The following is a 21634-nucleotide window of genomic DNA, read 5'->3' on the forward strand; positions in this document are numbered from 1 at the left end:
AAAAAGATTTTATTTATTTATTAGAGAGAGAGAGGTTAGGGCAGGGAGAGAGGCAGAGGAAGAGAGAGAAAGAGAATCTCAAGCAGACTCCCCACTGAGTGAGGAGCCCAACTCTGGGCTCGATATCATGACCCTGAAATCACGATCTGAGCCAACATCAAGAGTCAGCGGCTTCACTGACTGAGCCACCCGGGTGCCCCCCACTTGTGAGTAATCTCTTCAAGAGATGAGTAAAATCAGAGGAAAAGTATAGCAACCAAGCCAAACTCTTTGAGGAAGATAATGATTTAAAATATGTCTTTAGATTAAATCCTGATGATTGGATTAAACACTCACCCGAATTTTAGAGAAATGCAAACACTAAATAGCATGATATTCTTGCCTTAGTTTCTCTCAGTAGTTTGAAGAACTACTTTTATCCTGAATGAAACTACACAAAGATAGAAGAGGGGAAGTGTATCTAAGAGTCCAGGCGACCACAGGAGCATTAACAAATCTTCATGTGTCCCTAAACAATAGGCCAGAACTAACTCCAGTAAAGCCTTAAGTCGCTCTAGAGAAAAACCTCTAGTTTAGCAAATACACGTCTCTCAAGCACAGATGAGCTCATTCAGCTTTAGAATATGTCTAACCTCCGTGCTGGAACAAGTTCTATAATGGTCCGTCTAAATCCCAATGCCGACAATGAATCAATCCCAATACCCAGAGTGAGGCATGTGGCCTTCCTTACTGCCTACAGTGATGTGGGGGAGACGACTCCCCAGTGAAATAATGAAGTGATGGCCTCCTGTTCAGACAGGAGGTAAGTTATAGCTGAAGTATTTGAAAATAAGCCCTCAAATTTCATGTCCCATTAGTCAAAAGTTCTGATTGGCACATCAACAGAAACGGCAGCTTAGAAAACACTATTAAAACTGTATTCAAAGGCAGAACTTTGCTCCCTTTAAATTATTACAAGTTCATTGTAAAGGATATTTATGATTATACATGTTCATAGTTCCGCATGCCTTGTCTTGCTAATTGGAAAATCTCTGGAAATGTGCGTATCTTATGAATATATGCAAAAAGTTACTATTTCTCCCTTTTAATCTGTTTGACGCTTTCTTTTAGACCACAGTGCATCTTTCTTGCTTATCTGCTTATTTATTCTGTGTACTTCTAGGATCTCAGCTGGATGATAACCAGAAACCACTGCTGGGCTTTAGGGATATGAGGGCAAATGTGCTGGGTCAGAGCTGCAGAAATTGATTGCGGAGGTGGTGAGGGAGAAGGCTGAAAAGCTATTTGAGAAATAACCAGGCTGTGTCCACTTCTGGGATTCATGTCTACCTGGTTATTGTGGGGCTGGTCCGAATAAATCTACTTACAGAGCCACTGAGAAGCCTCCTTTCGGAGTAGGTGGGAATGCAACATATGCCCCCCACCCTGCCTTCAAGACAAAAAAAAAGCCAGTCCTGCTAAGCAGTCACAATAACAATATATTTTTTAAAAGCTTGTACCCTGTTAGCTATTACGACCACAGTCCTAAATCCTAGGGAGAGAGAGAACTCTAAGGAAATGCTGAATGGCCATTTCCACAGAATTTTGGAACTCGCTGCAACCAAAATATCCTGCTTTAAAACCCAGAGTAGTCATCAAATGGGAGCCTTTGCTCCCTAGGGATCAAGACAGTCACTAGCAGAGAAATGCTGTGCCCCACTAAGGAACAAAGGAAATACTGAGGCTGGCGGAGCAGAACAGACTGGAGAATGCTGAGCTGCCGCCGCTCCACCCGTGAGCAGCGAGGGAACCCGCTTCACACGTGGCGCTTTTACTATCGCTCCTCCAGCTCCTCCAGCGCGTTTCCTAAGACTAAGAAGATCATTCTGCTTAAGCACGCTGCCAGCATTAAGCCTGAGAAAAATCAGTTATTATGTGATGTCCCCTAATATTTTGTCTGTATTCGGATTTTCCCAAATCTCTCAAAATATTACAGCTGGTTTTTCCCTCCCTGAACCAGGATCCAAGCACGTTTTGTGAATTGTTTTAGTTTTTCTTTTTATTCTAGGGAGTTTTTCATTGTTGATTCTTTTTTTTTTTTTTCATTGTTGATTCTTAAATAACTTCTGATTTAGAAAAAGGGTCACAAGAATAGGACAAAGGATTCCTATGTATCTTTCATTTAGATTCCCTTAGCACTTTACCCCACTTGTTGTCTGTGTCTCTGTCTCTGTCTTGGGGTGTGTGTGTGTGTGTGTGTGTGTGTCTTGCGTGCACGCGCTCTCCTCTCTCTCTCTCTCTCTCTCTCTCTATATATATATATATATATATATATAAAATATGAAATTGTTATTTCCTTCTGAATTGTTTGAGAGTAAGTTGCAGAGCAAGGATACTTCATACCGTTAAATACTTGAGCATGTATTTCCTTAAAACAAGGACATTCTCTTACATAACCATAGTACAATTGTCAAAACCAGGAAATTAGCATGGATACAATATTATCTAATATACCGACTTTCTTCAAATTTTCCAGTTGATTCAGTAATGTCTTTTATAACAACAGAAACATATTATTCTTTGTGCTCCAAGATTCAATCCAGGATCAGATGTTACATTAAGTTGTCATGTCTTTTAGTTGGATTTTTTTTTTTTTAATATGTAACAGTTCCTTTGTCTTTGTCTTTCATGACCTTGGTATTTTTGACAAATTGAAAAGTACTGAACAATTAATTGTAATACAGAGCGCCCCCTGATTTTGGTTTGTCTGATGTTTCCTCTTGATTAGATTTATGTTTTGGCTGGAAGTGATGTGTGTTCTCAGAACATTATGTTGCAAGCAAGGCACACGCTGCTGCTCTGCCCCTCACTGGTTAACTTATCCCATCACTCTAACTTGGTGATGGTAACGGGTGATGATCCGTAGTTAACAGGATGTTGTCAGATTTCTCCATTGTTAAGTTATAATTTTTCTTTTTATAATTAATAAGTAATTTGCAGGGAGATACTTTGAGACTGCGTAAATATCCTGCTTCTTTCACCCACTGGTTTGAGCATCCATTGATGATTCTTGCCTGAATCATATCCGGATAAATTTTATGCTTTGACCGGGACTTTTTGCTTCCTTCTCTCCTAAATGACCTCAAAACCACTATTTTGTAACTCTACTTTTTAGTCATAGTTTCTTCCAAAATTCTAGCTGGTTGGCTGCAGATATCTTTCCATGGTATGTTCAGAGACCAGGTGGTGTTGTGTCTCTTCCTTCTCACACCTTCCCTTTGGACAGGTGCTTGTTCTCTCCCAAACTTTTATTGGCTTAAGCCATCAGTTCGTTATGTAAGACATTTCACATGACATTTCTGCTTTGTCCTAGTTTTTCTCCTGCCTGTTCCTGGTTTTAAACAAAAATCTTTTTCCCTTTAATGCCCACATCCTGAAACACATCCACTTCGGTTTCTCAAGTTTTGGCATCCAACGTCTCCCTTCCTAAAAGACTTTCCCATTGTTAGTCACTGTTGCTTTATATCCACGGTTTTGAGCTTCCAAATCTTCCATTTCCTGTGTTGCGTCCTTCTTCTGCCTCTGCTGTTAGAGCTTTGGAAGATCACCTTCACCAAGCCTTTTAAAATCTCTCTCCATGTGGACTGAGGGAATCTGGAGGCTGCATCCCGATGGATGTCATCTAAGGTCTTGAAACACTCGAATGCAAAAATGAGCACATTCTGTACTGTTCCTACCTAGCGCCTCTGCTTCCAGGGAACTGACTTGTGTCCATTATCTGTATTATTAATCTTTTTCCCCTTACGCTGTATTTCTTCAATATTTTCACCAATTTCAGCTTGTCTTCTAAAACAACTTTGACTCACTTTTTACGAATAGTTTACTCATTTTTCTGTTTATCTCAGATTGCATATCCTTCCCCCACCTGTGTGGCTGCTCACAGGTTCATTCTCATGGCGGTGGGCTGGGGGTGCCTAACTCAGCTTTCCCTTCGTTTGCATTTTGATATGCTTCCCCGGGAAACAATATGTTCAGTGTGAGATCCTCAGCCTTTTGTGCACCTGTTCTTGCCTTCATTTTATAATGTCCTGCGCTATGTGTGTGTTCTTGCAGAAGTTCCATATAGTCTCCCTCTTAAGAAATACTAGGTAAATTCGTAGCTCTCCAGCTTGAAACCCTCCCTGGCTGCACCCCACAGGGAAATGCTTTTTTGAATTGCAGCTGCCATTTCTTGCACTGTTTAGCATATTTGCCTCTCCCAGCTTTAACCATTCCCTTCCATGAAAGCAAGCGTTCTTTAGAAGAAATCCGGTTTGTTGTGTGTTGTGTATGGTGAGGGGATGTAGCACACGATCACAGGTAGCCTCCGAAGTCCTTGAAATCCTGTGAAGACTTTTGTGCATCTCTCTTAGGGGAGAGGGTTTATAGTTTCATCAAATCCTCAAAAGCATCCTGCTTCCCTCTCTGGAGCTCTGGTTTAAGTTCACGTTCCCTAGTCTAGAAGCCAACCAGGCTACTTCTGCACTTCAGCGTCAAAAGAAGTAAATCATCAAGCTCAGAGTCTTCCTCCTGCATGCCGTCCTCGTCCTCGGAGTGGGTACCGGGGTTAGCCTTTGCCAGGTTAGAAATTCCAAAGAGTCCTCTTGGACTTTTCCCATCCTTTTCTCATCCTATATTCTCCCAACAGAACCCGGCTTTACAATTTGAAAATCCTATCAGTTCCCGGATTCCGGGGCCTTTAGTTTCGGTCTCGGATTCCTGCGGTCTAGCCTGTAATCACTCTCCTCCTGGGCAGTTGCTCTCCTGTTTCATAGGCAGATGATTACAATTGGTTTTCCCTACAGGTGTCCTTCTGGGGTACTTTTCCAAGTTCCAGAAGCTGCGTCAGTGTTCCCTGCCCTCTTCCTTCCTATGTGCCTTCTGCAACCCATATGCAGGACTAAATAGGTGAAAAATGTTTGCCTCCCTTCCCTGTATTGTCTTCTGCATCCCCCACCACAGCTTTGTAGAATGACTTGCCTCTGGCCTGCCCTAGATTTTCAAGTACGCTTTTCTTCCTTTCAGAATGCCCACTTGAAGGTGACACTTATCAAAATCCTGAACCAAAAGAGAAAATGCTGAGATGCACATCTCTACACTCTCCCGTGTCCACTTCTGTGGCTCTTACCCTTGAATTCCTTTGTCCTTTAGCTTTGCCCTGGCTGCGCCCAAACCACGCTTTCCTAAGCCTTCCCTTTTCCGGGTCTCACTGTCCTCCCTGCTCCTTCCTGGGCACCTCCCTCACCCGCCCCCACATTGTTCTGCTTATTTCCCTTCTGCATCCTCTTCCCACGTTTCCCTCCTCCCTCACCACCTCTAGCAGCCCCTCTCAACTTCCCTTCTTTGCAGTGTGCTCCACTCACTTAAATGGAGATGATTTGTTTTGACACCATCTCTGCAAGGTACTGAGAACAAATGTATTATATGCTCTGATTTATAAAGATAGTAAGCGAAGCTTGAAAAGTTTAACTTAGGTGTCTAACACCACACAGCCAGTTGCCACAGACCCAGAGTTCCCTTGTCGCACTTGTTTTTATCTAGTGGTAACAGAAAGAAACACGTAATCTTTGAATGTTGCTTATTATTCTCCAGAATATAGAATATAAGTGACTTTAGCTAGTGTCTTGGTGTCCTGAAATTTCTGCTTAATTGTTTAATCGAAAAGGAATAAGGGGCTGCCCGAGTGGCTCGGCGGTTTAGCGCCGCCTTCGGCCCAGGGCGTGATCCTGGAGTCCGGGGATCGAGTCCCACGTCGGGCTCCCTGCATGGAGCCTGCTTCTCCCTCTGCCTGTGTCTCTGCCTCTCTCTCTCTTGCTCTCTCACTCTGTATCTCTCATGAATAAATAAATAAAATCTTTAAAAAAAAAGAATAAAAAATTAAGCTTGCCTAGAGAAACATTCATCACTGATTTTGGGAGGTACCTATTATGGTTGCCCCAAATTACGCACCTGACTCAGCAGTGGGACTGCAACCTGGGCCATGTTCTCTGGTCCCAGATCTGATGCTCTTCTTCTTCTTCTTTTTTAAAAATATTTTATTTATTTGACAGAGAGCACAAGTGAGGTTAGGGGCAGAGGGAGAGGGAGAAGCAGACTCCCGGCTGAACAGGGAGCCCGACTCAGAGCTCGATCCCAGGACCCTGAGATCATGACCTGAGCTGAAGGGAGATGCTTAACTGACTGAGCCCCCCAGGTGCCCCTCTGCTGCTCTTCGACATAGCTCCAGCATCACTGGGAATATTAGCCTTTGGAACTATCCCTCTCTCAGGCTAGCTTTTCAATATGGGACCACTCACCTTCAGAAAGACCTCACACGTAATTTCCCAATAGTCTTGGGTCCCTTACAAACAACGTAAGGACTACTTTTGAAAAGTAGGCAGAGCTTCAGATAAATGACTAAATACAAAAGGGATAATAAATACTGTTCCATTAAATTCTAGAATCTTGGGGCACCTGGGTAGCTCAGTCTGTTAAACATCTGCCTTTGGCTCAGGTCATGATCCCGGGGTCCTGGGATGGAGCCCGACATGAGGTTCCCTGCTCGATGGGGAATCTGCTTCTCCCTCTCCCTCTGCTGCTCACCCTGCTTCTGTGCTCTCTGTGTCAAATAAATAAATAAAATCTTTAAAAAAAATTCTAGAATCTTCTGTTAATTTTATTCATTTCTGTTTAAGCTCCTTAGTTATCCCCGTGTTCCCAACTGGCTCAAAACAGAGCCTGTTTACAGCATGACTGGAGAAAGTGTTTTGTTGAGTGGATAGATGAACAAATATTCCATCTGTATGCTGATTATCAAGAAAGTGAAAGCCACAAAACTTTTTTTTCATATTTTCACTTTTTTTACGAACAAATAATGGTCAAACATGGTACCACACAACTTCCTGTCGTGGAACTTTCTCCACCCTGAAGCTAAGTGCAGTACTGTTCAGAATCTGAACATCCCCAACTCCTGCTTTCCAACTGTTCCTCTCAAAAACCTGTCACTGTCCCTGCATATATTTTAATAGAATCCATATGTTCCTTTTTTTTCCCCTCCACCTGATGTTGTGTGTGTCTCCTGTGCATATCAGGCATGGGCACCCGTGTTGTACTATCATGACAAAGGATAATCCGTTTTCTTTTAGGTTAATGTCAGAGTCAGAGGTCAAGTTGTCACTTGAATGGCTTCCAGTGTTTTCCATCTGCTCTGCTAGCGCTCAGAATTGTTTGGGGATTTTTTTTTGCGGGGGGGGGGGGTGTTTTTATAACCCAGTCATCAGAAGTGGTAAAAAAAAAAAAAAATAGACAAATACAGCTTTGAGTGACTTCACATCCCACATCATATTGAAGGACCCAGTCAGGAGAGTTAGGGTCTGTGCCTTGCAGGGTGTTGCAGTTATAATGAAAAGAGGAGGCAAAAAAGAGGACAGGGAAGGAGAGGGAGAAACAGAGGGAAACTCTCCTCCCACAGTATGAACATTCCTAATGTCATAGGCATATCCCCGCAATAATGGGAGGCAGTGGTCTTGAGCTGGTTTATGAAATGGCGAGGGTTAGTAGAGTACTCATCATTTAGAAGATAAAGGCTCAGGGAAAAACCTGGAAAACTCACAAATTAGAAAGTGATCTTGGAGAGGACAGTCTGCCGAGTGTTACACAAAATCACAGGCGTCCTGATGTCATATTGTGGCTACTCGGTGACTAATGACTGATGTTCAGCGTCCACGCTTCCCTCTGCTCCAGGATAGCTCCTGTTAACATCAGAAGATACGATGTGAGGGAAAATCAAGATTACAATCTGCTTAAGCCCCTATTAAATATCCACTCACTACATTTATTATCTGCTTTGCCAGGATATCAGAATATACATCATCGATGAAAAAAATTATAATACGTGTAACTCCTCCTAAAATCTCTCCGTTTATTGTCTTTTCTAACTGTGCATCAGATTATCATAATGGTTCGTTTGAAGCTGGTTTGCAGATAAACACGTGCCAAAGCCAGAGATGACGCATGCTGGTGAGACAGTGAAAAATGAGCATCGATTTAATTTCTCGTACAACAGAAAAAGTTGACTCATGTAAAAGGTCAGTTCCTGTAGCAGCCCTCGTCTACAAATGTTCTGAATTTTACAAGATTTTTAAATGGTTTCATACCTGTTCACTTTCAAAAACCTAAATATCCCACACTCAGAACTTTGTCCCGTGTGGAAGTAGGGCTGCCGTAGATGTAGGGAGGGAGTGGGGAATACCATGCTCCGAGTTTGCTCATTCTGCCTCCCTACTTCTAGAAACCATCGCCAAATCACCTTTTTGTGAATATTTGGGGATGAAGAGATTGGGAATCGGGGAGAAAACCGCACACATGCAAAACTGGGCAGGAGAGTCATTTTGGACCCAGAAAAGCAGGCCAATAATTTACATGTTACTGCTGTAAATACCCTCGCAGCTTGTCTGCACGTCCCACCCCAGTGCCCACCTTTTGAATTTTTCTGATATTTCTTCAGAAGACCAAATGCTGCCTCAGACATTACCTTCTAAAGTGCAGGGGGCATCTTTTCCCTGAGGGAGCCCTAGGAAATGTTCTGCAGGCTGAGGGGCGGTGGGACGACGGTGGGCCGGGGACGGGGTGTGGAGTTCCTGGTAAAATAATATTGGGAGGTTCTCACATACTCTCTTTTCCTCTTGACACACACAGTGCATACGAGTTCATGGAAAGTTCTACCGTCAAGCAAATTGTTTAACCTTGTCTATCTTGGCTTTTCTCAAATTGACCGACCTTTTATGTTACTTTATTTTATTTTATTTATTTTGTTTATACTCTTAACACCATGTAACACCTCCGGGAACTAGAAATCTCCCTTCAGAAAACACTGGACTGGCCTTCACGACCCTGGTCCTTCATCACCTCCTGTCACATCATCCCTCACTCCTCAAGTCCTGCAGTGCTCTCAGGGGTAATCATAATTAACACTCCTCTCCTTCCACGGATGCCATGGACACACGGGGCTGTGGATGCAGTACTCTCAGCACCATTCGATTATGATGAGGAAATCTTTATAAATAGCAGCTTAGTAAGAAATTAGTTTGATACGTTAAATCCAGTTTTGAAATATGGGCCAGAGTACTTGATGGGCTTTCTGGGAATTGTGTGCTTGTTCGCTTGTTGGTTAGCTCATGTGTATTCAAGAGACAATGGGAAATGGATAGAATAGAGTCTGTTTCAATCAGGGTTTTGGGTCCACACCCCAGGAAAGTATTTACGACAAGGGTTGGGAATGCCCTAGGGCTTTGGTGGTTTTTTCCCCCTCCTGTTTTAGGCTTTACTATCTTATAACTCCTATGTACTTTGTGTGCTGCGGCTAAATTGCATAGCTGCAGTCATTTAAAGAAATTTTTTTTTTTTCATTTAAAGAAATTTTACAGGAAAAACAAAACGTTAAATTTTGAAAAATCCCAGTTTTAGGTAAGAAGAAGTTGATATTTTGCTGCTGTATTTTGTACCACCTTAGAATTCTGAGAATTTGAACAGGCTGTGCAGCAAAAGAAATCAAGTTTAAAAAATAAGTCTATCCTATTTTTTAAATAGGCTGCTACTGGGACTTGCAGTTTATAAAGTTATTTCTGAGAGACCTAGAATATATTCCTTCTGGAAAAAACTGTGTTTACATTAGCTAAGCATAAACAGGATTCTTGACCTTAAAAAAATAGACAGCTTTCTATATTATCTGATCTTGTTCAGTAATTTATTGCCATAGTCATGGCTAATGTTTTCACTTTGTGTGTGCGCAGTTCTGTTATGTAAAGATTGTAGGAGCTCCCACTTACCAGCTTAAAAAAGTTCATAGATAAGAGTGAAGAAAATCCTTTGGTTCAAAATTACACAGTCAGGGATTAGCCACAATTAAAGTAACTGCATACTACGTGTGCCTCTTTTTAAAAAAAACCTCCGACTATTTGATATTTAATAAACTTAGAGATTAAATCTTAGAGAATTACCTCGAGGCATTGCAAAATAACTTCACTAATTCAGTTTCTAAAAGGTAAATGTTTTGCTACAGCTTACTCTCAAATCAGCTTAAACCATGTCCTTTCGATGGTTAAGTGAACAAATTGAAATCAGCATTCTTCTGCGGAGTTTCTTCCCCTCATAAAATCTGGCCAAAAATCCATACAGAAAGGTCATTTTCAAAAGAGTTTTAAGAGACTTTTAATGTTATTCTAATCAATTTTCCAATACAGGGGGTCCTCGTAGCCAAGCAGTGGGCAGCTGTCTCGCATTATCTCACCCCTAGCTGCTCAATACAGAAAATCGGTATTTCAGAAAAGAGTTTGTAGTTTGATCAAGGCCAGACGTTTGAGTTTTCCTTCTTGTCTCACAAGAAATTATAGCCTGAATCCTCTGATTCGGTATTCTGAATTGCTCAGACGTAGAAACAGCTCTAGAATACAGATTGACGGTCTTAAAATCTCAGATGCTGAGCTGAGTCTTACGGATCCACCAGACATGGCCCTGTGGTTGAATCTGCTGCCGTGAACGTCTCCGTGACAAGCCCGATCCATCGTAATGGCCCTCTCGGCAAGGGGAGATGGGGAACTCAAATGGACCAGGTCGTAGCTATTAAGTTTCAATTTGAATAACCTTGGGAACCATAAGCTCCACATCCACTTTGGCCTCCTACTTGTTTACACAGAGGGAACAGATTCAAAGGACTCATGTCCTAGGCCTCATACCGGCCTCATCACGCAGAGCTGTGGGTTTGATGTTCTTGTTCTCAATTTATTGCTGGGGTCCGAGTACCCGGGTACCATGGTGATTAAGTGCCATTGAAATACATAAGTAATCAGTCAGCCTACTGGAGGATTGATTTCTCTCTTCCTTTTCTGAGCAGACAAAAGCAGTCTTCTTAGAAGCAATGAGAATAAGAGGACACTTAACATTTATGTTATGAGGACAGCGGTGATAAAGGCAAAGATGCTATTTAATTAATAACTTCACCTGGGCAGGGACTATCTCCAGGGAACTGACAGTATCGAAAACCCTAATTGGCCTCTCCCCATATAGAACACAGCCCTCTCTTTTCCCATTTTTAAATTGGAAGATATTTAAAAGGCAAATTATTTGCTCTCAAGCTGACTTCAGGTCCAGAATGGAATTGGGACCAAGACTCAGAACTCTCGGGCTTCCAAGCAGGCCCGCTGTGTCGGGTGGGTCTTAGTACGGGTCACGATCCTCGCTTGAATCACTCAGCTGGTCTGGAGAGCAAGCACATCGTGATTTAGAAGAGGCCGTGCAGGCTGAACTAACAAATAATACTTTTTTAAGTCTTTTAAGATGCATGTACTTCATTTTAAACGTGGGCAGCTTTGCCATTCACAACTATGACCCAAATTCCTCCCTCAAACATTTTAATTGGAGCCAAATTACTTCGCTCTCTGCTTTTACATAAGAATGTAGCACACTCCTTGCTGTGACAATAGTCATGGAAAATTTGGCTTCTGCTTCTTTTGCTTTCTCAGCCTCCAGCCTCTCCTTCTTCACGTTTAGGTCTCCTGTTCAATCCGTGTTCTCATACTTTAGTTTTATTTTCTTCGATTCATTTATTGGTCTTTTCCTTGCAGTAATCTCTTTGAAGTTTTTAACAGGTAACATTTAGCTATTTTTTCTTAAATTTATTGAGGTGTATTTGACACATGATAAACACATATGTACAACGGACAGTCTGGGCACGCCCGGGTGGCTCGGTTGGTTAAGCGTCTGATTCTTGATTTTGGCTCAGGTCATGATCTCAGGGTCATGGGATAGATAGAGCTCCACATCGCACTCCATGCTCAGTGTGGAGTCTCCTTGAGGTTCTCTCTCTCTTTCCCTCCCCCCGTGTGCTCTCTCTCTCTTTCTAAAAAAAATGCATCTTTAAAAAAATAAAGTGTACAATCTGCTAAGATTTATGTATGTGTACACTCACAAGACCGCTTACAACGGTGAGGGTACCCACAATCCCCCCACATTTTCTCATGGTTCTTGGCAGTCCATCGCATCCCTGTCACCCCTTCCACTCCTGCATCCCTAGGTGACCACTGATCTGATTTCTGTCTAGAATTTCATATAAATGGAATCACGCAGTCTGTACTCTTTATTGACTTCTTTCACTCAGCGTAATTAGTTTGAAAGTCATCCTCGCTGTTGCAGGTGCCAACAGTTCATTCCTTTTTACTGGTAATTAGTATTCATGTATGGATACATGACAGTGTGTTTATCCATTTGTCCATTGATAAACAACATCTTTAGTTGTTTCCAGTTTGGGGCTATACCAAACTGCTATGACCATTCATGTCCAAGTCTTTGTATGAACGTGTATTTCCTGTTCTCTTAGTTAAATGCCCGGGAATGAAATGGCTGGATCATGTGTTAGATGTATGTTTATTTTTTTAAGAAATTGTCTGTTTTCCAAATGGTCATACCATTTATCATTCCTACCAGTGGTGTAGGAGAGTTCCAGTTCCTCTACCTTCCTGTCAACACATGGTTTGGTCTTTTTCATTTTAGCCATTCTAACAGGTGTGTGGGAGGTATCGTATCGTATTGTGATTTCAGTTTACATTTACCTAGTCACAAATGATGTAGAGCGTCTTCTCATGGGCTTATTTTCTATCTGCATATCTTCCTTGGCAGAGCGTCTATTTAAATCTTTTGTATATTTTTTATTCACTTGCTTTTTTTAAATTTCTGAGTCTTGACAATTCTTTATATAGATATTCTAGATTCAGGTTATTCATCGTATATATTCTTCACAAATATTTTGTCTCAGCTTGTGGCTATCTTGCTATTTCCTTAACAATACTTGCTGAAGAATAGAAGCTATTACTTTGAAGGAGGACAGTTTGTGAATGTATCCTTTGTGATTATATCTTTGATGGCAAGAATATTTTTCCTCAAACTTCACTTCAGGAAGTGTTAGGGACTTTAGGTTACATTAAGCCTATGATCCATTTTGAGTTAATTCTTATAGCTAGTGTGTGGTATGGAAAAAGGTCATATTATGCATATGGATTTCCAGTACAGTTATTATTCCAGAACAACTTAATGAAAAGTATTCTTTCTCCACTGATTTGCCTTTGCACCTTTGTCAAAAAACAATCACTTGTGTATGTGTGAGTTGATTTCTGGATCCTCTGTTTTGTTCCATTAACCTAATTGTCTGTCTTTACATCATTGCTACACTGTCTTCACTTCTGTAGCTTTATAATAAATCTTAAAATTGGGTAGTATCATTCCTCCAGTTTTGTTTTTCCTTTCAAAGTTGTTTCATCAATTCTAGGTTCTTTGCATTTCCACGTGAATTTTAGAGTCAGTTTTTCAATGGCTTGAAAACTTGCTGGGATTTTGACTGGGATTTTCTTGAATCCGTAGTATCAATTTGGGGAAAACTGACATCTTTAACAAATTGAGCCTTTTGACCCAGGAACAGGCATCAAATAATAAATGCATAGGGATAAATCTGACTATGATAAATATGACCTGAAACCACAGAACATTGCTGAGAGAAACTAAATGTCTGAATAAATAGGGAGATTCGCTTCAACTGACCATTTAAAAAATATGCCATGTTTTATTTGCCTTTTTTCCCCTCTCTGTGTTGCAGTCCAACTTTGAAGAAATTAAGATATAATAACTTTAAAGGTGTGCTGTTTGACTCTACTTTTAGTGACTAATGAAAAAATGATTGATGGAAAACTTAAAAAAGTAGTGTTTACAAATAAATTATTCAAGGACTCATTAGGTGCTCTGTGTATTCTCCAAGCACTTTGTTCTTTCTCTTATTCCATTTTTCTGTCTATGTTCTGGCACTTACACTTCTCATTAGCATCTTTTGGGGTAGTAGGATAGAAAGAGGAGTGCGACTGCACTCATAAATTCTTTTGTCCCTGTTATTAAAAGCCTTTATGGAAAAAGAGACTGAATGTTGCGGTTAGGGATTTCATTTATCTTTTTGTTCCCATTCCATGTCCTGCCTTTTCATAGATGAATGACAATCGGACACCACAGGAAAGTACAAATATGCACATGTAGCTATCAAATGATGCCTTCTGCGGCTGTTAATGTGCTTTATCAGTGAATACTCAGAACATATGTGAAGTGCATTTCTTGAGGGAAGCGTATCTTTTTAAAAGAAGATTTGTCATAATAAAAAATTAGAATTGGAAATCAGTTAAATTACCTAATAGAGTTGGGTTGGTAGCTGTTGAAATTAAAACAAGCTATTACTGAGAGCCCTCGCAAACTTTTGTGTTATTCATACTTCAGATTAACAAATCTTATGAAAATTTGCTTCAGATTCTCATCTTGTCAGAACTTGGTATAAGTTACAGCTAATGTATATATGTTACCAAGACATGGCTTTTAAGAATTGTGAGATATAATAAATCAAATGTTATTTATTAGAGTATCTTCAATAAGATGCAGTTAAAACTATGGTATTCCAGATAAAATAAGAAAGAAAATAATACATATTATGATGCAATATTCCTTATTATCTTTATTATACCCATTTGATTGTTCATTTGCTAAATAGGTAATCTGCAAAAGACACTCAGTTATTATTACCAATTTGTAAGGTGTTCATGTAATTTTACTTCATTTAGAGTAAAATTGCTTGCACAGTATGTAGCATGAGTTTATTAATTTTCTGGGAGAAATTGTTGTGAACAAAGAGAAGCAAGTAAAGAAGGGAACCCAGAAATTGTCAAGAAAAATTGTATTTGGTCTTTGAGAAGTAAAAATATAAAAAACACAACTGGAATAAGAGAAGAAATAGTTAAAGAGTACCAAGATCATCATTTTGCAAATATATATAGGTAACGAATCATCATGTTATACACCTAAATCTACACAACTATAAGTCAATTGTATCTCAATAAAACTGGGCGAGGTGGGGGGAGGTACTTAGAAAGACTAAATTTATTCAAAGAAGCAAGTTTTGTGAAATGCATCATATGACATTCTGGGAGCCTAAAAATGTCATCGTGGAATCAGTAACCATCAGTTTGAAAAATCACAGGTAACAGAAAATTTTCCATGTAATGCTTAGGAAATTTATCCACCTTAAAAAAAAAGGCAATTTAAAAAGTGAACCTCTCTGCCAACAGTTTCTGCAAGCCTACTATGTGTTAAGCCCTAAAATGCAGAGATGAAAAGTCAAGATCCTGATTTCAAGGACTTCCAACTGTGACCGAATGAGAAACTTGGCTAATCTTCTTCCTGACTTGAGCAGGAATGAGAAGGGGTAGATTGTATCTTGTTCGAGCCACTCATTTATGAATCCTACCACTACTAATCTAAAAGGCAATTATAAAGCTGGAAAAATATTTAAGTGCTGTAGAATCAACCAAAAGCATATAATAATGAGAAGCTTTATGCTTGAAAAACTATTTACTGTTGGATTTATTCATTAGAGGATGGAAACTTTACTAGCTCAAGATGTTTGAGCATAACCTCAGTCCAGTCATTTGTTGACCATTAAACTGTGCAGTCGCAAGAAATCCAGGCTTAAACATTTAAAATTAAGAAAAATTAAAATAAAAAAAAAGAATAAAAAGAAAACCAAGTGTGGACATCATTAGCTGTATTCTGTGGGGAGACACATTTTACAGAGTTAGCCCAGTCAAGCTGCCAAACAAACAGTAAAAATCAACAACCACCACTATCAGGGGGAGAAGTCAGAATCCAAAGTTGCTGCAATATATTATCTAAAATGTTCAGTTTACCACAAAAAGTTAAGACGACTGGAAAGTGTGACAAAGAAAAATGCAGTCAATAGAAATTGTCTCTGAGCATCCCCAAATGTTGGATTTAGTAGACCAATACTTCAAAGCAGCTAAATGAAATTAGTTTTAAACAATTAAAGGAAATTATGACACTATGAATCAACAAGTGATAAATCTCAATAAGCAGATAGAAACTGGTTTTTAAAAAGATCCATGGAAATTCCGAAGTTAAAAATACAGGAGCTGAAATAAAAAATTTAAAGTGACTCAAGAACAGATTTGAGATGTCAGAGGAAAGAATCTGTGAATTTGAGACTGATCAATAGAAATTATCCAGTCTGAAGCACACACAAAAGGGACTGAAGAAAAGGGACATCAAGCATACAAATGGGAGTTCCAATAGGAGAAGAAAAGAGAAAGCAGCAGAGGAAAAAGACCAAAAAGGTTGATGAAATAATGGCCCAAAACTTCCCAAATTTGAAAACTATCTTTATAGATTCAAGAAATTCAGTGAATCCTGTGAAGAGTAAACACAAAACTATCTACATCCAGCCATATTATAGTCAAACTGTGGAAAGCCAAAGAAAAAGAGAAAATCTGGAAAGCATCAAGAGAGAAACAGCTCATTATATGAAAAGAAGATTTGGTATAATTAATTATTGATTTCTCATTTGAAAGAACAGAATCCAGAGAGCAGCCAAAGGACATAGTCAAAGTGCTAACAGGAAAAGAAAAATACCAGGAATTATATATCCAGCAAAACTAGCCTTCAGATATGAAGGTGGAATAAAGTCATTCCCAGATTTTTTTTAAAAAAAAGATTTTACTTGTTTATTCATGAAAGACACAGAGAGAGAGGCAGAGGCTTAGGCAGAGGAAGAAGCAGGCTCCATGCAGGAAACCCGATGTGGGACTCCATCCCGAGTCTTCAGGATCACGCCCCGGGCTGAAGGTGCTGCTAAACCACTGGGCTACTGGGGCTGCCCCATCCCCAGATTTAAAAAAGAACAGAATGATGAGGAAATGGAACTCTAAAGGAGCCAATTTTCTATATTTTACTGCAATGAATTGACTGTTAGTCTGCAGTTGATTGTGATAAGTCAAAATGCTTATTTTAACCTCTAGAGCATCTGTTAAGAAAATAATTCCAGGGCAGCCTCTGTGGCTCAGCATTTAGCGCTGCCTTTAGCCCAGGGTGTGATCCTGGAGATCCAGGATCAAGTCCCACGTCAGCCTCCCTGCATGGAGCCTGCTTCTGCCTCTGCCTGTGTCTCTGCCTCTCTCTGTCTCTGTGTCTCTCATGAATAAATAAATAAAATCTTTAAAAAAGAAAAAAAGAAAATAATTCCAAATAAAATCACAGAAAAGTCAACACAGGAGTTAGAATACTACACTAAAAATATACAAACCAAGAAAGGCAATAAATGAGGAATAGAAAAACAACAACAACAAAAAGACAGGATGTATATAAAAACAAATAGCAAAATGAAAAAATATAAATCCAACCATGTACATTAAATATAAATGGTCTAAACATCTTGGCAGACTAGATTTAAAAAGTAGGATCCAACTCTATGCTGTGTACCAAGACCGCAAATTAGATTCAAAGGCACAGATTTATTAAAAGTAAATGATGAGAAAAGATGTATTATACAAATAGTAGCCATAAGAAAGTTAGAGTTGTTATAATGACAAAATAGACTTTAAAGCAAAATATTGCTGGAGAGGAAAAGGAGTATTTCACAAACACAAAAGGGTCAGTTGACCAGGAAGATATGAAATTATAAATACATACACATACGTAACAATAAAGACCAAAATACATAAAGCAAAAACTGGGAGAATTGAAAGGAGGAATGGAACACATCATGGAAGTGAATTAATTTCAATCAACTACAAACATATTTGGATATGACCAGTCATGGTTTTTTTTTAAATAATGTTATACTAGAGCAGTGTAAGTCCTGTTTGTAATATATGCAACGCACGCCACACATGCACACAGGTACAAGAATGAACAGTTCCATGAGAATCTTAGAAAAGTGGGGACCCCTGGGTGGCTCAGCGGTTGATCATCTGCCTTCAGCTCAGGGCGTGACCCCAGGGTCCTGGGATCGAGTCCCTCATCTGGCCTCCCACAGGGAGCCTGCTCCTCCCTCTGCCTGTGTCTCTGCCTCTGTGTGTCTCTCAGGAATAAATAAAATCTTAAAAAAAAAAAAAAACTTAGAAAAGCATTAATTTGACTAAAGGTTTCCCCTAAATCTTACAGAAGTAGGAATTTGACTAAAGTCTCATAATAGTCTTTAGAGAAGTATGAATTTTACAAAAGGTTTCTCCTAAAGGATAATTACCTGTGATTAGGCATCAGCTTTGAAGAACCTATAAAATCCAGCCCACAGCCATGTCAGACAACTTGTGCCTGATTGATGGCCCAGGAAGCAGCACTCAGAACTTGCTTACCAGATTTAAAGGTCCTGTAAGAGGTGACATTTCTAATGCTCTCAAAGGGTGAATTAAAATTCAAAATATGTTATTAGTAGGAAAACGAGCCTACACACATTAAACGAAGTCCTGGCAAGGCAAGTACAGTGCAGAAAAATGCAGTAATGTAAGAATATTCTGGATCAAGACTGACTCATCATAAATTTAAGAGAAGAGGAGCGTAAATCATGGGTCAACACTTGATGAATGTAAAAAGCTGATATGATGCAAGAATACGGTTTTAAAAGTGTGACATCCAAAAAACAAAAAATAAAAAAATAAAAGTGTGACATCCACGTTTTAAAAAGGAATCTTTTTATTAAGATCTCTTGGTGAATTTTTCTCCATATATTCATTTTTTTCTATTATACCTTTAAAAAAAAGTAGAACCTAAAAGAACATACAGAGAAGAATGGCTGATATGAAAAGACAGTGGATGGGAAATAAGTCCTTCATAAGGGCAAATGAAAGAAATCTGGGCTAGTTTTCCCCAAACGGGAAAGAGTAGGAAATGGCAGCATTAGTTTAAAGTTCTCAAGTTTTAATGTTTGTGGGTTCTTACAAGGACACTAGGGGAAAGTCTAACCAAGGTAAACATCAGTCTGTGTGAGGCAGGTGGTAGATGCGTGGCCTCATGTGGTTCCACGCGTGTATCCGATGGACACGCGCTCTGCACCCCGGATGTGTCACATGGTGGCTCTGGAGCAGAGCGTGGGCACATCCCAGCTCCCACACTGGAGGACTGTGTGCGCCCTGCGAGGTGCTGGCCCTCTGGGACCCGGCAGTTCCCCAGCTGTGACGCAGGGACGGTGGCAGTCGCCTGCCTCCTGGGACGGTCATGGGAGTTGAGTGGGAGTGATGCCGAGGAAGCCCTCGGTCCAGCGCCAGGCCCACGGGAGATGCGTGGGTGAGTCACTGCCGCTGATATGGACTCCGAGTCCCCATCGTCCCTGTCACCCCATTGTCCTCAGTAGCCTGTCCGCCATCTTCCGCTCCTTCACCACCGTCACCATCATCCCACTGCCACCCACTGCCCCATCGTTTATGGCCTCCCGGTAGGAGTCCCGCAAGGCGACGGGCACCCACTTGGTGCTCTGCGACCCTGCGAGTCCATCTTTCCTGTGAGCAAGGCCTGACTGTTACCACCGAGGAGGCAAATCCAGGCTTGGAACGGACCCGATCTGTCGGTGGTGGTTCAGGTCACCCTGTGCCGTTCTCCGCCTTGTGCTCTAATAATAGCTGGCTATCCATCCCACGCTGACATTGAGACGAAACTATAATTTGCTTGAGTTATTCTCACCGGGGCTACTCCGAGAATGCGAGTTCCATTTGTATTATAGCAAATTAATTGCTTGAAAGAACGTCACCCTAACATTGCATGCTTGCCTTTGGTGACAAAGGGACACAGCGGAAAGCACTTTCGGAGACGTATCCCTGTTCAAAAGAGATGTAATTAAATTTGAATTCGGCAAGCCTTGCCACTTGGCTTTGCTGTTTCACTGCGCGTCGGGCTCGCACATCCTGCGAACGTCGGTGTGCTGGTAAACACGGAACGACCCCTCTTCTCTGCCTCTAACTCCACTTGTGTAGGTTTTTAAAAAAAAATTGGTAATGGAAGGGATTTGGCTGTCTTTTCATCTTCGCTAAATATCTATGTCTGTGGAGAAAGGGATTCGTGTTGAACAACGGTTTAGGGAGGTGGCTTATATTTTTGCCCAGATTTCAGCTTTGAGAGGTCATTAGGTCATTGATTTAGGAAGCGGCTTTGACCAGGATTCCTCAAAGGAAAGGAGTAGTGTGTTTGCACATGTCACAGACTCAGGTCGGTGGGTGTGGAAGCCTGTTTTTTTTTTTAATACACGCCATTGTCCTCGTCCTGTGAGGTTTCCAGGTTTTGTGAGCCAGCAACCAATGTCATGAGTCTTGAAACTTCCTCTCCCCCAGACTCCACCACCCAGCATTTACCTGCTGTTGGCCCTTGATTCCAGGACCCCTTCTCCCTCAAAAGGGCCTGCCTTTGCCCCTGAGTTGAGATTACCCTTTTCCAGGGTTACTACTTATACAATGGATTTTTGATGAATAAAATTAAAATGTTGAAAAAACAAAAAACAAAAAACCCTGTGCATTGCACTAAAGTTAAGGGGCGCACGGTGAGTGATTGTGTTGCTCCTCATGTGGCCTAAGAACCAGCACCTACCTGCAAAGTGCTTGCTACCGCCTACGACAAGATACATCAGGTATGGAGAGTAATGCTTAGAACCTTTCATAGTAAAAAATAAATAAATAAATAAATAAAAATAAAAATTAGAACCTTTCATAGTAAAAAAATAAAAATAAAAATAATAAAAATAAAAATAAAAATAAAAGAACCTTTCATAGTGACTGCACGTGGCCATGGCATTCAAAATCTATCTAGCAAAAATCTTAGTTGCCAGTCAATTGAAAGTTTGGGGGGAAAAAAAGGAAAAATGGTAACGATAAACCAAAATGAAAACAAAAAAAATACATTCTGGTCCTTTGCCGTATTGGTCTATAGAGTTCTGTGCCATATGAGTAGGATCGCGTGAAAGGGCAGGACACCCTTGGGGAGTTTTGGGAGGAAGATCAATTAAGTCGGGTGAATTCCTGTCTTCAGGGCTCCTCTGAGACCTAGGAGAGGAGAGGCGTCGAGGAAGCCTCCGGTGTCGGGAAACCCTGGATTCGTAAAGCATCTGCACCGAGGACTGTCCCATGGAGGACCTTCATGCGAAGTTAGCATTCCATAGCTGTCTTTTTTTTAAAAAAAGGTTAAAAGGTTTATGTATTTGAGAGAAAAAGAGAGGATGCAGGAGAGGGAATGAGGATCTCTGCTTGAGCAAACAACCTGAGGGGCTCAATCCCAGGACCCAGCGATCATGACCTGAGTGGACATCAGGAGTCGGCCACTCAACCCACTGAGCCATGTAGGCGCCCCTATTCCTTTGGGGTCTTAAACTTTGCCATCGCTCCTTAATGCATTAGTACAGCACCGTGATTTTTCAAACTTGATTTCCCCCTTTTTTTTTTTTAAATTTTTGAAACATGAACAATGATGTTACCATTGTAATCGTGTTACCATTTTTCTGATATCATGGGTTTCCTTACATTTAGTTAAAAAAAAACAACAACCCACAACTGACTAGTTGATCAAAGAGACAGAGTCCCACCTCCTAGGAACCAGAGACTCCACTTTTCCTATGATTTCTGGTCCTTCACAGAGAATGTGGAAAGAGCCCCCCAGATCATGGGAGGAAAGACTTGGCAATAATCGTGTTGGAAAATGCTTCTGGGCCCAGGGAGGGGAGATTAGGAACTGAACAGATACTGGAACAAATCAGATACGAGAAGGGTTTTTTTTTTTTTTTTTAAATTTT

General features: G+C 40.6%; 1 protein-coding gene across 9 annotated transcripts in view; it reads left to right on the forward strand.

Moving 5' to 3' along the window:
• The window catches only part of RNLS (renalase, FAD dependent amine oxidase), a 277111-nt gene that overhangs the window by 75373 nt on the left and 180104 nt on the right, over positions 1-21634 (forward strand). The window lies entirely within an intron of this gene.

This window comes from Canis lupus, chromosome 27, assembly GCF_048164855.1.
Source record: "Canis lupus baileyi chromosome 27, mCanLup2.hap1, whole genome shotgun sequence".
NCBI lineage: Eukaryota > Metazoa > Chordata > Mammalia > Carnivora > Canidae > Canis > Canis lupus.